The sequence below is a fragment of the Macaca fascicularis genome, chromosome 3 (assembly GCF_037993035.2).
Source record: "Macaca fascicularis isolate 582-1 chromosome 3, T2T-MFA8v1.1".
Taxonomy (NCBI): Eukaryota; Metazoa; Chordata; class Mammalia; order Primates; family Cercopithecidae; genus Macaca; species Macaca fascicularis.
In genome coordinates this window covers 92,895,702-92,911,535 of record NC_088377.1, presented here as the reverse complement: position 1 = coordinate 92,911,535, position 15,834 = coordinate 92,895,702, and the positions used below count along the sequence as shown (strand labels likewise).

The window sequence follows — 15,834 nt, the reverse complement described above, 5'->3', positions numbered from 1 at the left end:
AATATCCTTATACTGAAGAATACTGTTAGCCTTTATCTCACCTAGCACAACACGCTTCTCTGGATAATTCGGAATCAGGGTATTACACGTTAAAAGTAGTACCTGCATTTTTCCACATATTATCTTTAATTTCTGTCCCCAAACTAAAGTCAATGGAAAATCAAAAAGCAAGGGGGAATGGTGTAACCACCTTTGAAGATAGTTTGGTCCCTTCTTCCAGAGTTAAACATAATCTTGTCTGTTACAATCTGGCAATAATGCTTCTAGGTATTTACCCAAACAAGTTGAAAATCTATGTCCACACAAAAACCTGCACTCAAATGTTTACAGCACTGTTCTTCCTATTTGCCAAAACTTGCAAGCAACCCTGATGTCCTTCCGTAGATGAATGAATAAACTGTAGTATAGATACACAATAGAATATTACTCAGCAATTTTTAAATGAGCTATTAGGCCACAAAAAGACATGGATACGTTTTAAATGCATATTTCTAAGTGAAGGAAGCCAGTCTGAAAAGGCTACATACCTGTATGATTCCAATTATATAACATTCTAGAAAAGGCAAAACTATAGGGACAGTCAAAAGTTCAGTGGTTTGCCTGGCACAGTGGCTCACACCTGTAATCCCAACACTTTGGGAGGGTGAGGTAGGAGGATCACTTGAAGCCAAGGGTTTGAGACAAGCCTGGGAAACACAGTGAAACCCCCCCAATCTCTGAAAAAAACCTCACTGGTTGCCAGGGGTTTGGAGGCCAGGAGGATGGTAGGGGGGTGCATAGGTGAAGCATCGTGGATTTTTAAGGCAGTGAAATTATTCCGTATGACTTTGTAACAGTAGACACATGACATTGTGCAACTGTCTTTTTTATTTTTTATTTTTTTTAAGACAAGGTCTCACTCTGTCACCCAGGCTGGAGTGCAGTGACACGATCACAGCTCACTGTAGCCTTGACCTCCTGGCCTCAAGCAATCCTTACACCTCAACCTCCAGAGTAGCTTGGACTACAGTCACACATCACCACACCCAGCTATTCTTTTATTTTTTGTAGAGATGGGGGTCTCACTGTGTTTCCCAGGCTGGTCTCGAACTCCTGGCCTCAAGTGATCCTCTTACCTCAGCCTCCCAAAGTGCTCAGATTACAGGCACAAGCCACCATGCCCAGCCCATTACGCAACTATCAAAACCCATAGAACATCCAACACATAGAGTGAACCTTAATGAACTGTTGTTGTTCATTCATAATAATGGATACTAGCCTAATTATAACAAATGTACCACACTAATGCAAGATGTTGATAATAGGGAAAACTGTGGATAGGTGTATATTGGAACTCATTGTGCTACCTAGTCAATTTTTCAGTAAATCTAAAACTTCTAAAAAATAAAATATATTAATGGGGAAAAAAAGCAAGAGAAAATGAGGGGTGGGAAAGAGAATCTCTAACATTGTAATCATTTTTTCTCTCCAATCAGTCCAGAAAGAAATTCATTTTAAGGTATGCATGGGAAGGTTTGGGCCAGCACTTTCCATCCTCACTAGTCCACGCCCTCTCCCATCCCACCAAGACCCATCTCTGAATGTCTAGGTGGCTCCCCTTTCCACCTTCACTCCATGTGGCAGGTCTATCCCATGCACACTGCATGCTGCCCCATGCAGGTGACTGTGCACCATGATTTCCATGGGTATCTTATGCTCTTTCTCATCTGGTCCTATCACAGCCAATGCCCGCCATTGGCACAGCTTTCTGGTGCATCCCTAGGTCCCACACTATTTTTAACCTTTGATGTTGATATATCTGACAAACAATGTATCCTTTAGATGCTTCTCCATGTTAATGGAAGTAACAACCTAGTTTATAATAAACTCCCTGAGCCCTTGGGGTTGTTCTAATAAAGGTTCTCCTATAACCAAGACATTGTTCAAACAAACACACCCCATCTGTGAGGCCCAGATGCTAATCAGTGTTGAAATGTTCCTCCTCCTTGTGGCAATGTAGCAAGGTTTGCAAACTTAGCATGAAAAGGAGATACTACATCCCAGTACCAAAAGTTTCCTGGATCTTTTTTTTCCATAGTTTTCTTTGGGGCTTGGAAGGCTGGCTTAAATTTTTAGTTCTAAATAGATTGTGGTTGCAACTGGGTAATTGTTACTTGATGAAAAACAAAATATCTAGTTCTTAAAAAACATTGAGCTATTGCTTGGCTCACATCCCTTCCCCTCTTTTTACCCCCCATTTTTTATTTTTTTCTGAATAAAATGCAAACAGCACATGATCAGGAGTGTTCATTGGAACTATGGGCTCTGAAATTTGCTGGAATAAGGCATTTGCTGAGCAAACACTTCCAGGAGAGAATTCACTGTGGCCAGACCAATGAAGCAGTGGTAATGTGGGCCACCAGCAGTGGGGGACTGAAATGGTTGTGTGAGAAAGCATAACTTTGAGTGACAATGGGATTTTATCTGAATGAATCTTTCCCAAGAATAAGGCATGGGTGCTTTTTATACTTCAAGACCAAAACAACAACAATGGGGGAAAAAAAAAAACTAAGAATTCCTCCAGAAATGTCAGGCTTTATTGCAGGTCCCAGCTCTTGCACATATTGTTCCCTCCTTCTGGAATGCCCAATGTTTCCGACTCCCTCCCTACGCCCCAGCCTCCACCTTGTCTCACCTCTGCCCCCATGTCTGTCACACCCAGAGCTTGCTTATCTGCAGTTATTCTTCCAAATCACAGAGAAACACTATATCAAGATAGGAGCAAACACATTTCCATGTTGCTTTAACTGACACAAATACGTGTGATGAAATGAAATGCACGGAATCGCAAATGGTATCCTTATAGGCAATGTGTTCCTTCATTTCACATTTTAGGCAATCACAAAGCAATTAAACTTGTGTGTGCACAGGGCACTAAAGTCATGTGTGGCATGCTTCCTGGGACTCAAGGTGTCGGGCTTCTTAATGGGAAACAGGGAGTCAGGAAGATAGGCTTATTCATTCCCCAGCAGTTAAAACACAGACTGTCTGGATCACAGCCCAGCCAATCCTCCTCCAATACTCCAAAGGCTTTCCACGGGAAACCAGAGTGTCTTGAACTTGCTAGCCTCAGAGGACAGTGCATAGGCTGCCCTGCCGCAGAGGTCAACTCTGCTGGTCCCGAAAGCTAGCCTGGCCTCAAGAGAGCTGACCACAAAACCTGGGTCAGAATTCCCTGGAGAACCCATCCTACTATGGAAAATGTCAACACTTGCTTCCCTTATCAGTAATTCCCAGTCCACCGCAGCTACAGGCAGAATCGGAAGTCAAGCTCAAGCTGCAGAGCTGAGATACCACTGGGATCTAGGGGTATTTTCAAGCTGTTAAGCGGACCTCATCTCCCACTCCTTGCATCTTAGGGTTCATTCTGTCATTCATGGGAACGCTTGAGGACCCACGCTGGTTCAGGCCCTGTGTCAAATATAATTAGTTTGGGAAACAGAATCTTCTTGTTAGTGAAAATAAAGATGGTGCAAGGGAGAAATCTGCAGTTGGTGCACGGGAGAAATACGCGGTATTACTCTTTCATTTCTTTTCCTCTCTTTGTATATATTCCACCCTCCCGGCAAATGTGAAAGATTTCCGTTGGATGAGATACTGAATTCAGTAGCCACAACAATGAGGGGCATAAGGCAATGAGACTAAAAACATATTCTTAGGAAAGAAAAATGAAAGTGAAGAAGTAAGAAAATTTTTCTTTTTTTTTTCTTTTTTTGAGAGGGAGTCTCGCTGTGTTGCCCAGGCTGGAGTGCAGTGGCACAATCTCAGCTCACAGCAAGCCCCGCCTCCTGGGTTCACACCATTCACCTGCCTCAGCCTCCCAAGCAGCTGAGACTACAGGCGCCCACCATCACGCCCGGCTAATTTTGTGTGTGTGTGTGTGTTTTTTTTTTTTTTAGCAGAGATAGCGTTTCACCATGTTAGGCAGGATGGTCTCGAACTCCTGACCTTGTGATCTGCCCGCCTCGGCCTCCCAAAGTGCTGGAACTACAGGCGTGAGCCACCATGCCCAGCCAAGAAAATACTCTTAGTCTTGTTTCTTGCATCTTTAAAATATAGCATTAACTAGAAGATCTCAAAGTTCCTTCCAAGATTAAAATGGGATGATTCACTAATAATCAGGAAATATAAATTAAAATAACAGTAAGATAGATACCCACATTCACTCTTCAATTGGGCAAAGATGAAAGAATTCATCAGTATTAACTGTCAGTAAGAATTTGTAGTAAACAGAATCACACACACTGCTGAATGGGAGTGTAAATTAATATAGCCTGTGTGGAGAACACTTTGGTAATTTATATTAGAGTTTAAAAAAACTTATGTCTATACAAATTCTGCACATGCATGTTTACAGTAGCCTAACTTATACTTGACAAAACTCAGAAGCAACTAAGATGTCCTTTAATAGATCAGTGAATAAACGATGGTACATCCACACAATGATACAGTACTGGGAGATAAAAAGAAATGAATTATCATGCCATGAAAGAACATGGATGAGGGGTGGGCGCGGTGGTTCATGCCTGTAATGCTAGCACTTTGGGAAGCTGAGGTGGGCAGATCACGAGGTCAGGAGTTCGAGACCAGCCTGGCCAACATGCTGAAACCCTGTCTCTACCAAAAATACAAAAATTAGCCAGGCGTGATGGTGGATGCCTGTAATCCTAGCTACACAGGAGGCTGAAGCAGGAGAATCACTTGAAACCAGAAGGCGGAGGTTGCAGTGAGCTGAGACTGGGCCACTGCACTCCAGCCTGGGCAAAAGAGGGAAACTCCATCTCAAAAAAAAAAAAAAAAGAACATGGATGAATCTTAAATGCTATTCTAAGTGAAGGAAGCCAGTCTAAAAAGGCCACAGATTGTTTGATTCCAACTATATGCCATTCTGGAAAAGGCAAAACTATTGAGACACTAAAAACATTGGTAGTTGCCAGCAACATGCAGTAAGAGAGGGATACATTCGTGGACTGCAGGGGATTTTTAGGATAGTAAAATTCTTCTGTATGATAGGATAATGGTGGATAAATGGCATTATGCGTTCGTTCAATCTCACAGAACTGTAAAAAACAAAAAGTAAACCCTAAGGTAAACTATGAACTTCAATGAATAATAATGTATCGATATTGGCTCATTGCTTGTAACAAATGTTAATAAAAGGGAAGCCCTGCTGGGGAAAGAGAGGATATGGAAACTCTGTACTTTGTTCCCAATTTTTCTATAAACCTAAAATTTATCTTAGAAAAAAATTGATTAATTTTTAAAATATTTATTAATTTTAAAAATAGTAATTTCAAAAAATTGTGTCAAGTCTATAAGTGAATTTTACATTGGTAAAGAACATTGAATACCACAACAAATATATACATTGGAGTTTATATCCACACCATATTTGTACCCTTGTGTTCCCCATACTAAAGAAATAGCTATCATGCAACAAGGGTTCAATAAACTAATGCTTGTGAAACTGCTCTGAAAGTAATAGAAAGCCCGGCAGAGGTTTAATTCTAATCACATCCGGTTACACAATAGATACACATAATGAAGTTGAAACCCCCAGGAAGAATCTGGGCAGTCTGGCTACCTGATTATGTATCACTCTCTAAGATACCTTGGAAAAAGATGGCAAAGAACTCAGATAAGCCTCTACTATCTGTCTTTCCAATGCATTTCAGTGAGATTCTGCTATTGGTAGGAAGTGGAAAAAATAACAGCAGAGCGACATTTGCACTACTGTGTACACTGCAGCATTAGTCACAATAGCCAGGAAGGAGAAGCAGCCTGAATGTTAATTAATAGATGAAGGGATAAAGAAACCGTAGGAATATACATACAATGGAATATTATTCAGCCTAAAGCAGAAGGAGATCTTGTCATGTGCTACAACTCAGATGAACTTTGAGGACATGATACTAAGTGAGATAAGTCAGCCACAAAAAGACCCATACTGCATGATTACACTGATAGGGATTATTTAAAGTAGTCAACCTCTTAGAAACATAAAGTACAATGGTAGTTGCCAGGGGCTGGGGAGAAGGGAAAGGGGAGGTTGTTTATCAGTGGGTATAGGGTTCCAGTCACTCACAATGAAAAAGCTCTAGAGATCTGTTGTGTAAGAATATGTATATAGTTAATGCTATTGTACTGTATGCTTAAAATGGTAAAGTTGTAAATTTTGTGTTGCTTTTTACCACACACACACACAAAAGTTTTTTAAATAAAATAACAGCCTTGAGCATGACTATCACAGAATAATCTGGAAGTTTAAACATTGTTTACACATCGGGCCATGGCACAGAAAGCCTAAGTAAAACTCTGAAACGACAGAGAACACAGAGTTCAGAACAAACTCAGCACAATAGCAGCAGAAAGGTGATCCAGAAGCTGACACACAGCAGGGTTTTGCAAGTGGAAAAAAAAAAAAAAGTGAACACAATTAGTTTCCTAAAACCTACTGGATGCCAAAAGTTCATAGGTAGCTTTTTAGGTTGTGACCTTGCTTTGAACTAATGCTGATGTCTATTAAATAACTTCTCTTAACTAGTGATAATAATGAAGAGAGCTATCATTAATGGGTCACTAGTTTTATGCTGATTTATATGTATCATTTCATTGACTCCTCTTAGCAACTTTATGTGGCAAGTGTCCTGGTTGTATACTGCTGTATAACAAACCATCTCCAGACTTATTGGCTTCACACAACAACAATCACTTTATTTTTCCCATGAAACTACAATTTGGGCAGGGTTGGGTAGGTATGGTTCATCTATGCTCCATGCACAGTCAGCCAGGGCAACTCAACTGGGGCTTGCTGGGGGATCCACTTGTAAGATGGTCACTCACATGGCTGGAAAGTTGAGGCTAACTGTTGGTTGGGAACTCAGCCAGGCCCGTGGGCCAGAGGCCTCAATTCCTCCCACTTGAGACTCTCCATGGGCTGCTTGGGCTTCCTCCCAGCGTGGTGGCTGGGTTCCAAGAGATACACTGCAGAGCAAGATGGAGGTGAATAACATTTTTATGATGTAGCCTTGCAAGCCATATAGTATCACTTCTGTTATGCTCTGTTGGTCAAAGCTGTCACAGCATTCCACTCAAGATCAAATGGAGGAACATAAACGCTATTGCTAGATGGCAGGAATTTCACAGGGATATGGTAAGATCATGTATAATAAAAGATACTGATATGACCATTTTGGAAAACACAATCTACCACAGTAAATATTATCAATATAATCCCCAATTTACAAGCAGGAAAACTGAATCTTGAAAAAGTAATTATCTCCCTCCTTCCCCCAAAGTCACGCAGCTATTAAGTAACGAAGCCAGGATCCAAAACCAGATATATCTGACTCCCAAGTCAGAACCCTTAACTACTATGACTATTTTGCTCCCAACTTCCTCTACAATTCCTGCTATAATTATTCTAGCTCAGAGAGTCTCTACCTTCTTTGCATAGGAAGGATTATTTTATGTAATTGACATGAAAATAAATGAACTCCCCAGTACTATTGCAGTTTGGTGACTGACACATAGAAAGCTCCCTAAAGTTCTGCTACATTAGATGTGTCTTCTCTCCCCTACTAAAGTATAATCTCCTTGAAAGAAAAAAACAAGTTTAGTAAAACCTGGTATCCACATAAAATTTGACTCAGTTCCTTGATCACAGCAAGGGTTCAGTAAATGCTTATTTGAAATGTATCTACTTGTCTTCCTGTCTTTCTCTCCAACCCTCCCCACAACCCCAGACTGTGAGCCACTAAAAAGCAGGGACAGAGGGTCAGATGCCTCAGTTCCAATAACCTTCTGCTCTAGTCCCTCCCACCCCTTAACACATACACAGCCCTACACAGTGGGTCTTCTACAAATGTCATAATGAACAAATGAATGAATAAGTGACATACATGGATGAAAATGAAATGAACAGTAATCCAGGTTTATAATCGCTTTCTTCATTCAAACAAGGGAAAACTAATACAATGAGAAAAACTAGATCCCATCATAGAGTCTGCTGTCCTAGCCCTAAAGGAAGGCAACCTGACACATTTTGGTAGAGAAACAAAAAAACAGTGGGTTTCCTGTTGGAGAAAAAAACAAAACAAAACAAAAAACTGCAAAGGGAAGAAGACAGGAGTGGAAAGAGTTTTTAGCTAACTAATGAAAAGGATGCAATTCATGAGCTATCTGCTGTGACACTTTTTGTCACCCTCCTCGCTGGATCCTGGGGTCAGTGCAGAAGGCATAAGGATAGAGAAGCAGGAAGAGAATTAATGTTTACTGCACACCAGGCACTCTGTTAAGTAAGAGCTGAGCTTTTACTCCCACTTACACATTTTCATAATAAAACCTGGAACAGCTAGAATAGGAAGTAGGAACAAGAAGTAGTGTGACATTTTCCTGGTTCTCAGAAAACCATTTTAAGAAATAATTATGGAGATGTAGCAACTAATTCTACCTTACCAATATTCTAAATGGGAAGTCCCACAGATACTAATACTGGATTGTTAGTGGATAAATTCAAGGAGCAATATTATTCCCTGTCCACATCTTTGCAAACAAAGTTCCCTCTCTTTCATTTACCACTAGCCATTGGTTTCTTCTAGCTTTTCAACATCCTACAACACTTTATTTTAAAAAGAAATCCCTGTAACAAGCTATTATGCTCTTTCTTTTCCAGGAACAAGTGGGTACAATAAATTGTAGCAGTGATGAAAGTGGAAAGTGACAGTGGAGAAAAATTAATATCGTTGTGCTTTTCATCCTCAAAATTCTTTAAATAAAATTTAATTTTCTGGCTCTTGCCCTTTATGTGTGCTAAGTTAGAGAGAGAAAATGTATTCAGCTTTTCCAACTTCTCTATTGTATTAGAGGGTCTCTTTTCATACACTCTACAGAAATGGCCATACAGTCTACACAAATGGCATTTTTTGTGTGTGTGCAGGGCCAAGGAAGAAGGGGGAACCTCAGAAGTGTATTGTTATGTTCAGAAAACTAATATTCATATGACTAATGAGCATATTTTTCCTGATCTGGTTCATAAACTTTTTCCGTTATTCTGGTAATTATCAAAGACACTTAATTTAAAAGCACTCACATTCTCCACTTCTCAGAACTCTGCCTCCCACTCCAGCAGGAACGGCATGATGGTGTGAGATCACATGATCACGGAGGGCTTCAGCTTTGATATTGCTGAGAATGGTGGCTCATGTCTTTCACTGCTTTAAACACAGTGTTATGGTTCAGTCCAAGTACATATTTAACTAATATGCTCCACAGAGGAGAAAATTCTGTTCAAATTCAAGTCCCTTCCTCACTCTCAACTGCTTCCTATCGCTGCCCACAAGCACGCGCGCGCACGCACATACACACACACACACACACACACACACAATGTTTTTGGAAGAAATGGTACTAACCATCATTCAGTGCTATACATCATCTTTCAAACTATGTGTTTATAATACAGAAAATAATTCTTATAACTATATTTTGCAAAACAACATGAAATCCTTTTGTTCTTTCCTCAAAGGAACAACTGAACTCCAAAAGAAAAAATCACAGGAAGGAGTGGATGGGTCCATGAAATGGCTTCTAGAGAGTTCTATTCTCAGGACCCAGGGTGTTAGTGGTATCCTCCTGGACACTGAGGAAAGGCTGTGCCAGCCCCCTTCACCACCACCTCAGCCTGAGCCCCTGACTTCTACTTTATCTGTCTTCTATAAGAGGCTTCTGTGGTAAGATGTCTCTTGGATAAATTGCCAGTTTCTACTTTAAATGACTAGTTTAACAGATGAAGACATTATATATACCATAGTTTACCAATCAAAAAACTACAATGTGCCAACTAATATAGTTAAACACTGTGCAGACACAACAACTAAAGAAAAACTAATGCAACTATCATTTTTGCTTGTCATTTTTTTTTTTTCAAGAATGGTATTGGTTTTAAAACATGGGTGCATATCCTCGGATGCTCCTCCCTTTAAAAGGTGAATCCTCTGCCCCTAGACCCACCTTAGTGACTCTTCTCTAACATGCAGAGTATGTGGGAAGCTATGCTATGTGATTTCAAAGGCTAGGTCAGAGAAAAAAGATGCCACATGATTGTCTCTGCCTGAAACTTTCATGCTGGGGGAGGCCAGATGCCATGTCATAAGGACACTCAAGCAGCCCTAAGAGACATCCATAGCCAGCAGCACCTTGTCAGTCACAGGAGCACACCATCTTGGAACAAGTCCTCCAGCCCCAGTCCAGCCTTCAGATGACTGCAGCCCCAGCTGACATCTGACCGCCACTTCACAAGGGACCCTTAGCCAGAACCACCTGGCTGAGCTGCTCCTGGGTTCCTCAACCACGAAAATTATGAAAGAGAATAAATGATTCTTGTTGAGTCAAGCCACTAAGTTTTGTGGTGATTTGTTAAACAATAATAAGTCACTAATATGAGACATAACTGGACCAATTTATTTATTTATTTATTTATTTATTGTATTTTAACTGCTTCACAACATTTAGGCTCGAAATTCTTAATACTTGCTCTGTCTGCAATCCCCCCTCTTCTCCCTTCCCCTTGCACACAAGGACTTTCTTCATCTCTCCAGGAATCTTTCCTTCCCTCCTCCAAACCCAACAGCCCTTTTTCCAAGCCTAGCTTTCCTCTTGGTCCTTTGTATTATGGTTATTTGTGTGCCTGTCTCATCTCCCTGATCAGACTGAAAGACCAGGAAGGCTAAGGAAGTCTTGTTCAACTTTGAATCCACAGAAAATACCTTACACATAGCGGCCTTTGGTTGATTTACTGAACAAAAGAAGAGAATATCAGTTGGTGCAACCTGACAAGCAGGACAATCACCAAATTAACCAAACTGTCTGAAGATATTTTTTCACTTCTCAGAAGAAAGCCCCTTGGTCAAAAATGAGCGTCCATGTAACACGCAAAGTATGCCCTTAGCTCTCTTTTTCTTGCCGTCTAAAGTTCCAGCCTGTCACTCAAGAAAACACCCTTTAGCACTTTCCTTTTTTGGGGGCGGTGGGTGGGAGAAAGAGTCTCACTCTGTAGCCAAAGCTAGAGTGCAGTGGCGTGATCTCAGCTTATTGCAACCTCTGCCTCCTGGGTTCAAGCGATTCTTGTGCCTCCACCTCACGAATAACAGGGATTACAGGCGTGCACTGCCATGTCTGGTTAATTTGTGTATTTTTAGTAGAGACCGGGTTTTGTCATGTTGCCTAGTCTGGTCCGGAACTCCTGGTCTCAAGTGATCTGCCCGCCTCGGCCTCCCAGAGTGTTGGGATTAGAGATGTGAGCCACTGCACCAGGCCACTTCAGCACACCAAAAACACAGGGAAACTGTGAAGTAGCAAAGTGAAAAGGTATATGACAGTCCATTTACCTCCACTTTAATAACAAAATAATGATATTTTAATATAATTAATTTAATATCAAAATAATATTAAGTGAATGATTCCATAATGAATCATGGAATTCATTTGAATGATTCATTCCATTCATTTTCCACTAAGAAAATTAGAAAACTTTCTTTGATGTTAGCAGCCAACATCCACATCTTATCAGGTCTATGGGATTGGTAATGGGAAACTGAAATACGCTAAACAGTACCTCTTAGTATCCTGCTGGAAAATCTTTCTATGCTGAGGGACAACTACAGAAATATTCACCAAAACTATCTGAGGGGGAAAACCCCTATCCATTACATGTAGAATATTAACACCTACAAGGTGGAGAAGAGAGAGGATGGATAAGTTCATTAATCTAAATTAAGCATATCCAGGTCACTGGCTATGGCGGATACTTGTTGGGGCACACATACCCCAAGTCACTCTTCTTAAAAATTACCTAATGTTTGTTCTGGCATTCTCTGATCTCCACCCTGCGGGTGTGTTGGGGGAATCTGCCCTGTGGCCAGCTCCAAAGTCCAATCCTGTTTGACAGAGACAGAAAAAAAAAGAAACCCTAAATGACCCAGAGAGTGGCTGTATCAGTCTAATTCTATAGCTCACCATACCTCTAATCTCTTCAATTATATAAGCTTTTATTGTTTAAGCCAGTCAGCATTCAATTTTCTGTTCCTTACCATCAAAGTCATCCTACCTGCTGCATTGGAAAAATCTACCGCACATCCCTGGGTGCATTACAATGAACCTTTCCCTGTGGAATAAGACAAGATCAAATAAACAAGTAAACACTGGGCAGGAACATTGCAAAAACACTAATAATCCTTTTTTTTTTTTTTTCCTGTAGACTGCAATGCACATAGCATACATTAAAAATCTTGAGAAATATCTAAAGCCAGAAAAGCTATTTAACGGTTTAAACCGGTTATCTAAGTTGATTTGACCTTGGTATTACTAATTACACCAAACCAAGTAATATCCTACCTTCTGACATACATACTTTGGGGCCATAGTATTCATCTTCATGGCAATTAAGTTGATTCTTAGTTATATGCATACAAAGCCTGTTAATTTTTAAATCCACACTAATTTCTCTTGCAATCTGGAGCCTTGTTGGAATATCTCCCACTGCTTTCAGCTGCTGCCTGAGCAAATTAGCATGCATGTACTCCTGAACAAAATAGATTGAGCAAAGCGAATCTGTGGCCCCCAAAGTTATGTTACATGAAAATACAGAGGTCTTTGGAATCACTGAAAAGTTCTGGGCTATATGTGCATTTCTGTCCTCAAATGCAAAGATGTCCCTATATCTTCAATATCAAGAGTGTAGGGTTTAAGAGCATAGTTCCAGAGTCAGAGACTATGTGTGTTCAACTCTTGGCTCCTCCACTTTTAAATGTGTCGACCTGGCAAGTTTATTTCCCCAGTCTCAGGTCCTTATTATAAAATGTGAGTTATGATAGACAGTATGTAAAGTCTAGCGTGGATATAAAAACCAAATGATTGTAATAATAATTCATCTAAAGCAGGCAACACAGTGCCTGACACATAATAAATGTACAACAGATGTTTCTTGCTGTGATTGTAATACCTGCAATTGATACTGAAAAGGAAAATAATTAATGCATGAAAAAATGTATCTTCCCAAAGATATATCAGGGCTTCAGGGAAAAGAAATGTGAATTAAAGTAATAATAACTCTCAATATAAAGTGAGTGGATCCAACTTAAAGTTAAACATTAATTCTTGATTATTTGCTTTGGGAAGAGGAAAGAACAGAGTACATTAAAAATAAATAATACCCCAACAACTCATAAACCCAATAACTACAGCACAGCTTCAACATGTCTTAGAACAGAATTCCCAAAACATTGATTGACCCATATACAAATTAAGTTAAAAACTTATTCCATAATGAAATCTACAATCTTAAAAACCAGGATTTCAGATGATCGGTATCATTAAATGAGCACACAAATTCAAAACTGTGCAGATTTGCAGCTGACTTATAACAGAAATAAATGAACTAACTAGACATAATTCCTTTACTGGGCTTCCATCTAAAGCTAAGCTTTACTTAGGCTTTCAAATTGTGGCACTTACTTCCTAAATCAGATATGCCACCAAAACCGTCCACTTTTGTCAACTGTCAGGAAAACTGACAAAACGAAGTTCACAAAGATGAAGCAGGGAAGAAAATAGCAATTTGACTTGCAGTCCTCTCTCAGTTTTTCATTTTACGAAAAATTTTATATACACATATATTTTCCAAAGTTATGGAATATGGTTTAGAATCTCAGGAATCCCATTCTCATTGAATAACTAAACTAGGAGAATAAGAAGTGTCACACAGTGACAATGCCACTGTCAGGACTTACTGAACCCCGTAAAGGACCCATGGCCACCTCACCCAGAAGAGCAGCCTTGTCCACGCACACGCACAGACCACGGTATGAATGGTGCCCCTGGAACTGGGCAATGCATAATCTCCATTTCTTAGATTTCCACCCTAAAAGGAGGGCCACATTTGCTTAGAACAGTGCAAGGCCTAGATTCTCTGGAATTTTCCCAAGACAGTGACTTTGCATTTGCTTACAATTTGAAAGCCTAAGTAAAGCTTAGCTCTAGATGGAAGCCCAACGAAGAAAGTATCTCTAGTTAGTTCATGTATTTCTGTTATAGGTCAGCTGCAAAGAGTAGCCTACAAGATTTTAATCAAGCAAATACTTGGAGCAAAATGAGTGCCGACAACAACCTTGTAAGCAAAATTTGTGTGCAGGTGAGTCAGAATGTGTTTTGTGGCACTGAAAGAGTTAACCACCAGTCCTATCAACAGTGTTTACTTTTGTGTTTGGCTCATTCACTTCCTCAATTTCTCCACAAACCTAGCTTATGAAATCAAATGACTGCAAGCCTAGCCATAAACGCTAAACCCCTACTGAGCACTTTCTGTGAGCGGGATACTCTGCCAAGCATGATTTCATTTAATTCTCTCAAAGATCCTAGAAGAGGGCACCGTTTTACAGTCAAGGAAACTGAGGCACAGAAGTTTTGCTGGTGGACACACCACTGAAGAGGGGATAGAAAGATTGGACCAGAGGCAGCTGTTATGCATGGAAAGGTGTCCCCTGAGAAAGACACGTTGAAGTCTTTTCCTGCTATCTGTGAATGTGACCTTATTTGGAAATAGGTCTCTGCAGATATAATCAAATTAAAATGAGGTCATCTGGGCAGGTGCTAACCCACTAGGACCGGTATCTTTATAAAAAGAGGAAGATGTCTACCAAAAAAAATGCAAAAATTAGCCGGGTGTGGTGGCACACACCCATAGTCCCAGTTACTCGGGAGGCTGAGGCAGGAGAATCGCTTGAACCTGTGAGGCAGAGGTTGCAGTGAGTGGAGAAGGCGCCGTTGCAGTGAGTGGAGACGGCGCCATTGCACTCCAGTCTCGATGACAAAGCAAGACTCTGTCTCAAAAAAAAGAGGAAAATGTCATGCAAAGACAGACACACAAGGAGGCAGCCATATGAAGACGGAGGCACAGCCTGGAGTGATATTGCCCAAGTCAAGGACCACCTGGGGCCACCAGAAGCTGGAAGAGGCAAGGAAAGAGCCTCCCCTGGAACCTTCAGGCCAACTCCTTAATTTTGGACTGCTAGTTTCTAGAGCTGTGAGAGAACAAATCTGTATGGTTTTAAGCCATGCAGTTCATCAAAAGATGTTAAGGGAGCCCCAGGAAACAAAATCGGCATTGCAGGCTCTCCCCAGCTACACTTTCCTGCCTCCATTTTCTGTCCACTTGACCTGACCTATCTGCCAAGAGACAGAAACCAAAACCTTCATTCCACATTCTTTTTTTTTTTTGTTTGTTTGTTTGTTTTTGAGACGGAGTCTCGCTCTGTCGCCCAGGCTGGAGTGCGGTGGCCGGATCTCAGCTCACTGCAAGCTCCGCCTCCCGGGTTTACGCCATTCTCCTGCCTCAGCCTCCCGAGTAGCTGGAACAACAGGCGCCCGCCACCTCGCCCAGCTAGTTTTTTTGCATTTTTTAGTAGAGACGGGGTTTCACCGTGTTAACCAGGATAGTCTCGATCTCCTGACCTCGTGATCCGCCCGTCTCGGCCTCCCAAAGTGCTGGCATTACAGGCTTGAGCCACCGCGCCCGGCCTCCACATTCTTTTTTTGGATTCAAGATTGCTACAGACAGAAAGTGCAGCACATTTTGAACTGTCTTTAGCAGTGTGTTTTTTAAAATTAATTTTCACATTAGAGCATTCTACCCCTAAGTATTTTCTAGATCAGCTCAGGCATCTCTGCTCCCCATACCTCTACCCCTGACAGCTGCCTGCAGCACCACAGTACTCCAAGCAGTTAGCAACTTCAAAACAC

At 41.0% G+C, this 15,834-nt stretch overlaps 1 protein-coding gene and 1 long non-coding RNA gene across 21 annotated transcripts in view; both read right to left on the bottom strand.

Annotated features, from left to right (window-relative positions):
- Positions 1 to 15,834, bottom strand: part of ELMO1 (engulfment and cell motility 1) — a 582,820-nt gene that overhangs the window by 536,868 nt on the left and 30,118 nt on the right. The window lies entirely within an intron of this gene.
- LOC141409866 (uncharacterized) lies at positions 6,733 to 9,519 on the bottom strand. The gene is made up of 2 exons (XR_012432535.1): positions 9,131 to 9,519; positions 6,733 to 7,023 (listed from the first exon to the last, which is right to left on the bottom strand). It is a non-coding gene; the product is annotated as an uncharacterized lncRNA (long non-coding RNA).